The sequence below is a fragment of the Protopterus annectens genome, chromosome 5.part0 (assembly GCF_019279795.1).
Source record: "Protopterus annectens isolate FY-2018-M chromosome 5.part0, PAN1.0, whole genome shotgun sequence".
Lineage (NCBI taxonomy): Eukaryota > Metazoa > Chordata > Ceratodontiformes > Protopteridae > Protopterus > Protopterus annectens.
In genome coordinates, this window is record NC_056735.1 from 1,529,402,734 (window position 1) to 1,529,415,234 (window position 12,501).

A 12,501-nucleotide genomic window follows, 5' to 3' on the forward strand; every position below is an offset into this window, starting at 1 on the left:
TTTGGTAATAAGAATTTCAGCATTGGAGTCTTGAGGTGGTTTATAGTCATAGGTAGTAATCTGTAACCCAGATTTAAATAGGATAGCTACACCACCACACTTTTTGGTTGGACGGTCAAGTCACAAAATATTATAATCGGGTGGGATGACTTCATTGTCTTTAGTTACAGGTTTGAACCAAGTTTCTGTTAAACAAAGAATGTCAAAGGAGTAGACTTCCAAGAGAGAATGGAGTTGTGCAACTTTGTTATTAATGCTACGTATGTTGAGGTGAGCTAATAAGAGTGAGTTAGGTGGTTTGGTAAGGGAATGGATAGTAAAGGGGTTGGGGTTGAGGAGTTGAGTGGTAGTAGCAGTTGTTGGGCCTGGGTTTGGGTGAATGTCTCCATCTTTTAAAGAGAAGAGTAATGTTTGAAGTCTAGGATTTGGGAATTTACTATATAGAGGTAGAGATTTTCTGGGATTGGGAGAGTCATATCTAATGTCGGCTATCCTATGGTATTTTTCTAGTAGATAGCTGGGTGTAGATATTATGTTAACATGGTTAGTGAAAATAGGTAGAGAAGGAGAGGTAGATAGCTTATTGAGGTAGAGAAGGTGTGGATATAATGGGTGTTTATAGGAGGTTAGCAGGTAAGCTAAAGTTAGAGGTGGTAGAAGTGTAAGTATGAGTAACCTCTGTAAGAGGGCTGGGGTGGGTAGTTTATACATCTGGAAGGGTAAGTTGTTAGGTTGCAGTTATTGGCTAGAAGGTATACTAGGTGTGGAAAGGAATAGCTGGAGGGTGTGGTGGGAGAGATAGGGAGTGATAAGTGAAAGGAGGGAATTGGAGTTAAGTGGCCAATGGTGAAGGGTTTGTGATTGGTGGAAGAGGGAAGGGGTGTGGTCAGATGGTATAAGAGTAGGACCCCTGGGGTGGTTGGGATTTGGGGGTAGGGTAGGGGAGCGGATTGAGCCTGCAGAGCGAACGGAGCGGGTAGAGACAAGTGAAGGAGAAGCTAGAGAAGAAACTATCAGCAATGCTAGTAACTGAGGGACAGTTAGGCAAGTCAGGAGTGGGAAAGATCAGAGATAAAACAGAATGGGTGTAGACAGGTGAAGTAAAGGGTAAGTGAGAAAATAAGAGCAGGTCTAGGACGTAAGAGATGTAGTGTAATTACAGAAGAAATACAGCGGGATAAGCAGAAGATAAAGGATGTGATAAGGGTGCCACCTAGCGTGCATATCTAGTATTGCAGGTAAGTATATAAGGGAGCTAGCTGGTTTAGAACTAGGGAAGGAGTGATAGCTAGTAAAGGGGGTTATTATAAAGTAGAAGAGGTTTGTTGGATACAGGGTAGATAGGAGGGGGTTAAAGGCTGCTAGCTGTTCAGGCTCATAGAGTACTTTAGAACCTCTAAAGCAATAAAGCAATAGTAGACAGTAGTCAGCTTTACAAGCAGGATTTAGACAACCACATACTTTCTTGCTTCCTTGAGAGAGGGTGCAGGGAAAATAAGGCTGTTAGATGAGACTGCAGGTATTTCGATAGGGTTCTTTGTCACCAGGTAGGTAGGTTCTTAGAGACTATATCAGGAGCAGCGCAATGGGGAGCAGGGTACTTTAGGGAGAAAGAGAGATACAAGTGGAGGAGAGAAAAAAAGTCTGCACATAGCAGGTAGTTATGACAATTAAACAAACAGAAAAGCTTTACATGAAGACAAAATTAATAAAGTAGCTTATATTCATGCCCTTATTTTTGAAATAAGCTATTGGAATCACTTTTAAGCTAGTAGTACTGTGACATTATAAAGTAGTCTAAACTATCATTTACAGGAACTCTGGATCAGGTTTACCGAAATTGGGCGCAGGCAAAAACAAAAACATAAGCTTCTAATATCCAAATATAAACTATACCAGCAAAAATAAAAAATAACTGGAAAGCTACCTTAGAGAAAATTTACTGTACTACTCTATGCAGGGACAGTGAGTTTACAGTGTGGAATACAACACTGAAAAAAAAATAATACTATCACTTACTAGAGATGCTACACCTGGAGGGCTTTCAGCTGCAATTAGAGCAAATATGGCATCCAGGGTTTTTAAAACCTTTGGTATGTTGTACCTGAGCAATCCCTTGGGGGGTGGGGGAAGGGATGGAAACCTTCAATTGGAATTTAAAGTAGCAGGGGAGAATCCAAAGGACTCTGCTAAACCTAGCTAATTATCAAGGACAGCCAAGGAAATAAGGTAAACATACAGGCACCCTTGTTCAAGGACTGGAAGGTTTCTCCAAGAAAAACTATGTGTAGGAATACAAAAATTTCAAAAATCTCTATATTTTGTTCTTTATATTTTTTGCACTTCCTGCACTTCTTTTTCTAAATAGCCCAAGGTTTCTTGGTATAATAATTTTTTTATGAATCTGTTGTATTATTGAACAAATATGTGCATTTGAAGCTTTTGACAGTTTTTCTTGTGCAAGTATTTTTCTTTCCTCTAATTTGTCTTGTTTTGAATATCTTCTGTCCAGAAATTCTGGCCTTCTTGCATAATAGTAACAATACATCATTTTGTTCTTATCCTCAGTAGTCCATCCTATCATCTTTACGGCTCTTTTTTGGCCTGTCAGTTTTTTGTGTTTTTTGTGGACTTTCTTCTACTCCCCTGAGCTTGGCCTAACCCAATTATAGGAATGTTTCTGTGTCTTCAGGATTCTATTCTGTCATGCTTTCCAGTCCTGGCACCAGGGCACATACCAGGATTTGGCACTTTTTTATCCTAAAACATGTGCACCCAGCTGTCTTTTTTATTTTTTAACCTACTTCTGTCCATGATCTACATCTATGATATATGCATGGATGCAACAGTGTGTATAATTTGGCATGCAAATGGTTTGAAATGTTGTACAAAAAACGGGATGGGAAAAATGCATATGTTGCTTGACTGAGGCAAATAAGAATCAATTACAAAGATATTTAAACTATAATAATTATAATTTTCAAACTATTTGTTCTGGGAAAGGTCACTGTTATAGCAAGCTATGCAAATTAGACCAGACTTCCATATCATCAGGTGCAGACTCCAACTTATTTTGTAGCATTCCCAGGTGTTCACAGGCAAGATGAGAACTAATCCCACAATCATGTCCTTTGTCTGATCTGGGCTGTCCTACAAGTGGGCCATTCCTTATAAACCTGTTGTGAGAGGCACTAAGGGAGCAATATCACCAGGTACTCAGACCCCTTCACCTTACTCCTTTTCTGTTTCCATAGCCTGATCATTGTGGAGGGCCTTGTGGTCCTTTCTTGATAAAAAGAAGTTATGTACTCACCATAACGTTCCATCTGAGTAGGTAACTTAATTTGTCTGCAACCTGTGGGTATCGGATCTGATTTGGATCTGAGCCGGCAGCTTTCCAAGCTAACAGATCTGAGCTCCAAGCTCCTCCCCTACCCATAATGCCCTGCCATTTCCCTCTAACCCTCAGATTGAGTTTGCCAGAAAAAAAGGCAATAGGAAATTCTATAACCTAGAAATTGTTACAATACATTCCAGTGATGTCAATTGAATGAAGACATATCCTGATTCTTTGATAATGAACTAAGGGTCCGGGTGATGGAGGGCTGGTGGGTTGCAGACAAATGAAGTTACCTACTCAGATGGAACGTTATGGTGAGTACATAACTTCTTTATCTGAAGTAGTTAACTTCATTTGCTCAGCAACCTGTGGGACAGAGTCCCCAGCTACCAGCAACTTGGGAGGCCCTTATGGAAGGATATTCCGGAGCACTGCAGAGCCAAATGATGCACGTCCTCTGGATATTAAATCCAATTTATAGTGTGTAATAAAGGTATGAGAGGAAGCCAAAGTAGCTGCTGAGCAAATGTCATCCAAAGAAACCCTTGACCAGAAAGCAGCAGAAGTGGCCATAGATCGGGTAGAATGGGCTCGCACTCTCAGGGGCTCAGGACAACCAGAACTTTTGTATGCTAGGAGAACGCACTGGGAAATCCATCTAGCTAAGGTTACTTTAGTGACTGGCTTCCCCTGACAGGATTTTGCAAAGGAAACAAAAAGTTGATCAGATTTTCGAAGATCTGCTATTCTGCTTAAGTAAAAACGTAACTGCCTGTGAACATCCAGACAATGAAGTCTGTATTCTACTTTGTTTTGGAAATTTGGAAAGAAGACAGGTAGATTGATGGACTGGTTGATGTTGGCTTCTGAAGCCACTTTGGGCAGAAAAGAGGGATTAGTCATGAGGACTACCCTGTCTTTATGAAAGATGATGTAGGGAAGTTTACTGCAAAGAGCATGAAGCTCCGATATCCTTCTAGCAGACGTAATGGCAATCAGGAAGGCCATCTTCCAGGATACATATTTTAAGTCGACTGAAGCTGCGGGTTCAAAAGGAGGCTCAGTCAGAGCTTGAAGAACTAGGGTAAGATCCCATGGAGGCACTGCATCTTTAATAGGGGGTCTTAACAAAAAGGTTCCTTTCATGAATGTTTTGCATATCTTGGAGTACGCTAGAGGCCCTGAACTGTTTCCAATGTGGTAGTGGGAAATAGCTGCCAACTGAACTTTAATAGTAAAAGCACTAGCTCCTTGATCAAAGGTATGCGAAAGAAAGTCTAGAACAGCTGGGATAGGAGCCGTGAAGAGGTCTAAGTTCCTGTGCTCCGCCTAGACAGAGAAACGTTTCCATTTACTCGGTTTATGGGCGGCCACCTGGATGGCCTTAACCGAAGAAGATATACCGAGAGTCCTAGCCATTAAGTGAACTGGATCAACCAAGCTGAGAGTTTGAGGTAGTCCAGATCAGGGGTCTTCAATCCTAAAGGATGAGAGATCAGATCCGGATTGGGATCTAAAATCCAGGGAGGATGTACTAGATGAGACCGCAGGTAAGGGAACCAGGTTTGACGAGGCCAGAATGGGGCTATGAGGATAACTCTGCTCCCCAACCGACGAGCTTTCTGCAATAATTTTGTCATCAATGGAAGAGGAGGAGAAGCATACAGAAGACTGGATGGCTGAGCATGAACTAGAGTGTCTCTGGGGGCTTCCCCTGGTGGGGGAATCAGAGTGAAGAACTCACTGCACTTTGTGTTCAAAGGCAAGGTGAAGAGATCGCAACAAGGTTGACCCCATTGGAGGAAGATTTGTTTCACTACTGCTGGGTTCAGAGACCACTCATAAGGTGAGAGAATTGTTCAACTCAACCTGTCCACCAAGATGTTTGACCGACCCGGGATGTGCGTTGCTATGAGAAAGCGGTTGGTGGATATCGCCCATTCCCATACTCTCATTGCCTCCCTGCAAAGTGGATAGGATCTGGTTCCCCCCTTTTTGTTTATGTACCAGACTACCGACATGTTGTCTGTTTGAAGTGCAATAGTTCCTGGAGGGAGAAGGGGATGGAGAGCCTGCAACACTAGAAGCACCGCCCTCATCTCCAGGACATTGATATGCAGTGAGGTCTCTGTGAAAGTCCACGTGCCTTGGACGGATCTGCCCTTGCAATCCCCCTCCCACCCGAGGAGAGATGCGTCCATGGTCACCATGACTTGGGGAAGGGGTATAACAAAGGGGCGGCCTTTTCGAAGATCTCTGGAGAAGAGCCACCAAAGAAGCGACTTCCTGCAAATCCTGCTGAGGTTAATAGGTGTAGACAGGGGGTGAAAAAGAATGGACCATTGAACTTGTAATGTCCATTGAACGATCCTCATCTTCAGGCGAGCGAAGGGTGACAGATTGATGGCCACTGCCATGGATCCCAGGGCCCTCAGGACTAGTTCCGCTGGGGGAGCTGACGATTGTAAGAAGTTTAGAATGTGAAGGCTTAGAGTGCGAAGTCTATCTGCTGTCAGAAAGACTCTGGATTGAGTAGTGTCTATCCTGGCCCCTATGAATTCCAAAATTTGAGTAGGTTGAAGGGAGGATTTCTGGTGGTTTATCGTGATCCCTGGGTGGCAGGCTAGGTGTAAGAAGTAGTCCGTGCCTGAGCAGAGTTGATGCCTGGTGGGGCAGTTAGGAGCCAGTCGTCCAGGTACGGAAAGACCTGTATTCCCTGAAGCCTCAGGTGGGCCCCTACAACTGCCATGACCTTGGTGAACACCCTGGGGGCTGTGGTGAGACCGAAGGGTAGGACCCTGAACTGATAATGGCTGGCTCCCAGCCGAAAGTGGAGGAACCTTCTGGATGGTCTGTCCATCAGAATGTGGTACTACGCATCCTTGAGGTCTATTGAGCACATCCAGTCATTCTCCTGCAAAAGTGCGAGAATGGATTGAATAGTGACCATCCGGAATTTTTCTTTGGTGACTGACAGGTTCAGTGTTGACAGGTCGAGAATGGATCGCAAGTCCCCCGTCTTTTTTGGCACCAAAAAGAACCTGGAGTAAAAGCCAGATCCGGATTGTTCGGGGGGGATGCGCTGGATAGCACTTTTTCTTAGCAGCCCTCGAATTTCTGATGCTGCTGCCTCCCTCTGATCGGGTGGAACATCGGGGAGTTTTGTTGATCGGGGAGGGTGAGATAGGAAAGGAATTGAATAGCCTCTGGATATGATTCGGAGCACCCAGCAATCTGTCGTAATGGACTCCCATTTCGCTAGGTATTCCGAGAAGTGCCCCCCGACTGCTTCCAGAGAGGAGCAGTCGGGCACCCCCTCAGGGCTGCTGCGCAGTTTGATCCAAAAAAGGTTCTCTTGACCCAAAATTCTTTGGACCCCCTCTGCCCCTGGGCTGGCGTCCACCCTGTCCTCATCTGCCTCTGTAGGATGAGGGATGCAGAGCGAAATGGGATTGTTGAGCTTTCCGGAACCACATCTTCTTCTGTCTTCTTTGGTTCCTGGAGTAGGACCTCTGAGGAGCCGAGAAGCAGATCCCGACGGCAGACGTCTTCCCATATTTCTCACTCTGGAGGAGCGTATCGCGGACGGTTTTGCCAAAGAGCGTAGAACCGTCAAAAGGGGCATTCGCGAAGGATGCCTTGAAGGGTTCCACAAAATCGCGGAGATGGAGCCAGGCCTGTCTAAATAAGACAACGCCCATTCCGCTAGCTCTAGCCGCTCCCTCTGTAGCATGGGAGAGAAGCCGCATAGATGTGTTGGTGATTGACTTGAGAGTGGCCATTAGAGCCGAGAAGGTCCACTTGTCTTCGGCCGACATGGACTCTGGGGGTGATCCAGCATACTCTTTAATCAGGTCCCGCTGGAGCCGAATCACATGTGCCATATAATTCAGTGACCCTACAGAGAAGGTCGCTGAAGAGAACATCCACTTTCCCAAACGGTCCATCATCCAAGAGTCCTTGTCTGGAGGATGCATTGAGGAACTCTCCTGTGCTAATTCCTTTTTAGTGGCAGCCACCACCACCATGGCATCCACTGGGGCATCCTTGCACCAAACTGTCCTGTCCGTGGGAGGGCTGAGGATCTTGTCCGGTCTCTTGGGTATTGGCTTGACAGTGTCCGGCTCCTTCCATGCCCTGGTAGTTATGAGGTCTACCAGGGGGTCAGTGAGAGGGGACACCCAAGAGGTAGATGGGCCTGCGTCAAACACCTCCAGAAACACAGACTCATCCGAGGAAGGTTTTTGGGCAGACCACCCCCCTCTAATGCATAACATTTCCATAATGTCTCCAAAGGAGACGTCTTCGGGGGTGACCTTGGGGAACCTTCCCCTTCCTCTAAGTCTCTGTCCTCCGTGAGGGACTCGGGTGAGTCCAAGTGCCTCCTCTTGCACTTCCTTTTGTGAGGGACCTCCTCGGGGGGGCTGTCCGAAGAGGCCTCACCAACAATGTCTTGTTCCTCTACGGGAACAATCTGGGACATAGGCGCAGGCTGTCCCTGGGGCCGGATGATGGAAGAAAGGCCCGTCTGAGTGGGAATGGTGGGTGGATCCGAAGCAAGAGCCTGGGGCCTCGAATCCCTCGAAAGGACCCTCTCCACGACATCGAATGCTGAGGGGGAATTGCTTTCCCTTGGATCTGAAAGCATTCCCCTCAGATCCGACATGCAGATCGGCACCGAAGGTGACCCAACTGGATCCGAAAGGGTAGTGTGCCCCGACCTTAACGGAGCCGAAGGCCCGCTGATCCCTCCAGATCCGATGCTCAGCTCACGGCCCTGGGAGCTCAGATCTGATAACGGATCCAACAAACTCGAGGGTACAGTCGGTGCCGAAGTAGGAAACACTGTCGGTGCCAACCCTACCCCGGCTCTGAAGCTAGTCAGATCTGACAGCTCCGAACCCTGAAAGCGGGTCGGAGAAGGAGCAATGGGGGTGAAAAAAGGTGTCGAGCTCCCCCCCAGGGGGAGGGAGGCAAGAGCACTCCCATCTGCATCTGGGCCTGGAGAAATTAACGCATCATCCGGTCCATATTTGCATCCGATAAATTTCTGGTGGATCTAGATGAGGCCACCGAAGCCGGCCAGGAAGGCGACCCGGATGACCTCGAGGATGACCAGGTCTCCTCCTTCGGCTCCAAGGAGAAATGTGGAGAATGGAACCAGGAGGGGGAAGGCCCGGAGACCTTAAGGGGAGAGGCAAGCTGTTTAGACAGCGGTGCCGAAGGGATCGAGTCGGACCGCCTCTTGTGACTGCGATGCATTTCCTTCTCTCTCTCCCTATCCTTTCTATCCTTTTTTTTGCCATCTCTTTCCTCCTGGACCAGTGAGGGAGGATGAGTCCTGGCCAGGGGATCAGGAGCGGCAGGTGGGGCAGCCGCGGCTGGTACCACCGAGGAGGACGAAGCAGAGTCCGGGGGCAAAAGGCCCACCAGAATAAGCTTTGACCTCCTATTTTTCAAAGCCCAGGGGTTGAAGGCTGAACAAATAGTGCAATCTGAGGAGAGGTGATCAACCCCCAGGCACAGGGCACACCGAGTGTGGCCATCTGCTGAAGACAGCTTATGGCCACACTTGGTACATTTAGAGAAAATGTCTTTAGGGCCTTCAGCCATAGTAGAAGAAGAAAAAGAAAAATAGGCCCACAAGCACACACCTTCACACACGCAGAGTGGGGAGGGGAATAAATCTAACTTAACCAAAAGTTAAAAGAACTACCCAAAAAAATGCTAGAAAGATAAGAGGAAGTTCATACACACAAAGTTAGAGAAAATTTGACAGGAATTCAAGATTTAAATACTACACTTACAGTACTACGCTCGGAGCTTGTTCAGAGAAGCTTATGGAAGCCATGGCAAATGAGATCTAAGGGTTAGAGGGAGATGGCAGGGCATTATGGGTAGGGGAGGAGCTTGGAGCTCGGATCTGTTAGCTTGGACAGCTGCCTGCTTGGATCTGAATCGGATCCGATACCCACAGGTTGCTGAGCAAATGAAGTTAACAACTTCAGATCTTTAGTTCTATGTTTTTTGAAGCTTTATGCTCTCAATAATGCCAGACTTAATCTGGTATGAGAGGAGGAGTCAGAAAGACAACAACTTAAAATCCACCTATGGTGGTTTATTTCAAGAATTTGAAAATCTCATCAAGAGCAGGGATAGTAAGATCCAGGCATGGATCCAGGTGGGGGATAATGTTCATGGAAACCCAGCCATGGACCTTGGTGTGGGGATGATGCTGTCTACAGGGCACTTGGTGGCTGGTTGTGTCAATTAGCACAGTTAGAAAGCTGCATGGAACTGTCATGTGGGCTCATCACCTGCATAGCAAAGGGTGGGAGTCAGGTGCAATGCTAATTAAGTTGGAAGAAGGAATGGAACGTTAAGATTGACTAGGCCCTAGAGATGGATACTTGCTCTTGGGCTGTTGGGCTATGCTAAAGCAAACATAATGTCCAAGCAGGAAATGATTACCTGATCCTGCTTATCACCTCTATCAGGATTGTTTCCACTGCTGGCTCCAGAACCATAGCTGAGTTTTCTGTCACAAGATCCATTTCCACAGTAACATCTCAGGAATAACTGTAGATGCACTGTGTGACCACCTGCTGCTCTAGATAAGGACTTGAAAAAGGTGTCTAGTTGATTAAGGAATATTGGTGTTTGTGATGAGTGTTTCCACAAATGTATTTCTACAAGTTATTAACTCTTTACTCAACAAGAGCTCAGTAATGCCACAGTCTAACAACCTGCATGAGAGTAATGGCTGAATCCTGAGCTGTTTTAGACAAAATCAGGTTATAAAAAGTCGCATAACTCCATAGTAGCACTATCGCCACATGCTTCAATTCTTGTCTGTATAGTTACTATAAAAGGCAATTAAATATACAGTGTATGAAATTCAATGGGTGTACAGAGGAGATGCCGGAATTTGCTGTTTTTACAATGGCCTTATTTTTATATTATCCTTACCTGCTGATATTTTCATAACTTAGTATTTTTGTCTCTAAACATTCTGTTGTTACCATTATTTTGAATGAGTTACTGCAAATAGATATAACAGTTCTAGTATGGTGCATCTGGTTGAAATTTTTTTTCTAGGTGCTATTTCCCACAATGCTTGAGCCTCCTTAGTATGAATTTAGTCCATCTGTTCTCCCTTCCAAATCATAGGTCTCAACCTCTTAGCTTAAGAAATCTGGACAAAGCCTGACAAAATGGGGGGGGGGGGAGCAAAGCCCCAAAATAGGGACAGACTTTAAATATTGCTCTTATAAACTTAAAAAGTTACTACAGTAACAGAGATTGTGTTGACATACATTTTCTGAAGAATGTGAAGTCTGAAACTCAAGTGCTTGTCATTAATTAGTGAGTTAAATCCTCAGATCATCCCATGGATTTGCCAGAAAATCACAAGATTTATGAGGACTAGACCGAAAATATGAGGCAACGATCTGGGCCATTGAGAGTTATGTTCCAGAGTATTCCAAAGTGAGGGTGATAGGAGGCCTAGAAAGCCATCCTAAAGGCAGCCATGATAGAGTTTGTCAGTAAAAGAGCACTGTACCTGCCTCTTTCTGCATGGCAGCAGATTGGCCTGACCAAAGCCACCATCTCCCACCCTCCCTCCCCTACACATATACAAGTCAGTCATGGTCATCCTTCAACACCATATTATATTTGTGTTACTTCCTGCTCATGCTACAGATGAACTGAGGAAGAGCTGAGCGTCAGAGAGGTTGGAAATTTATTGTGAAAAGAAGTGGATGATGGATAACAAAAGGGTAAAGAAATGTTCTTAGCTTAAGCAAGAGTGCTAAGATGCAGCTAGCAAATGGTGAGGGCCAAAAGTTATTAAATTAGTGAGTAAAAGTAGCTTTGTACATTCAGAGGTATCTGGGATGGTCCTGGAATATTTGCAATATTTACAGGTGGTTTATTAGAATCGTAGGAGGCAAAAACCTTTATGCCAATTTAATTAACAGGTGTCAGTCAGAAATTATATTTAAGTTGTGAGAGGTTACCCAGATGTTGAGCAATAGCAAAAGCAACAATCTGATGGGTATTTCTTAAGATGGGTTTTAAAGGTAAGCAAGTTATTAGTTAACTTTAGTGAATGTGTTCCATATTTCACTGCAGTAATCTGAGTATATGGTATCTACTGATGAGTTATTGGACTTCTGAACATTAGGAAGAAGTTTGACTGGGGGCGTGGCCAAGGATGAACACAGGATAGCAGCAGATTTCTTCAGCTCCACCAATTTCATTACACTGACAGGAATTAATTACTTAAAAAATTAATTTTTGAAGTAATTTTCTTTCTAAATATGTTTGTTTTATATAGTTCTTGAACTATATCTAAAAAAGAAAGGAAATCTTAACAATATTCCTGTCAGAAATCACTTTGGAAATTTTCCTGTCAGTTTATCAGTCTGAAATGAGTTCCAGTAAGACAAATTCTCAAGACTCCAGCATCAAGAAAGAACTTCAGTCTCTGATAATTATAATCCAGCAACTTACTGCTAAGATGGATAAAATGGATACTAAAATAGACACCTTCATAGAAAAAACTACAAAACAAATAGACTTGTTACATATAGACCTGCAACAACAGAAGATCCAGATGACAGGCATAGAAGAAGCTGTGAAATGACATGGAAAATAGAATACAAGAAGAGGAAATCAACATTGAGTTTCTGCTGAAACAAAATGCACATTTACAAACAAAGCTGGATGACCTGGAAAATAGATCTAGGCGCAATAACATTAGGATTTTTGGACTGCCAGAAAATATTGAAGGTAACAATATTACTTCTTTTTTAACAACATGGCTCCCTAAAACTTTAGACTTACCAGAAGCATTCTCTTTTGGTATCGAAAGAGCACATAGATCTATAGCTAATATTAACTCTAACAAAAACTATCCTAGATCAGTTATAGTTAGATTTTTATCATCTTTTGATAAAGAGATGGTTCTTAAATTTGCTTGGGCTAAAGCTCCTGTTAAGATTAATGAGACAACTGTGCGTTTTGACAATGACTATTCTTCCATGGTAATAGCTAAAAGAAAAGTTTTTCTGCCACTAATAAGGGAGCTTAAAAAGCACAGTTTAAAACATACCTTCTGTTTCCTGCCAAGCTTAAAATCTTCCTTCCTGATGGTC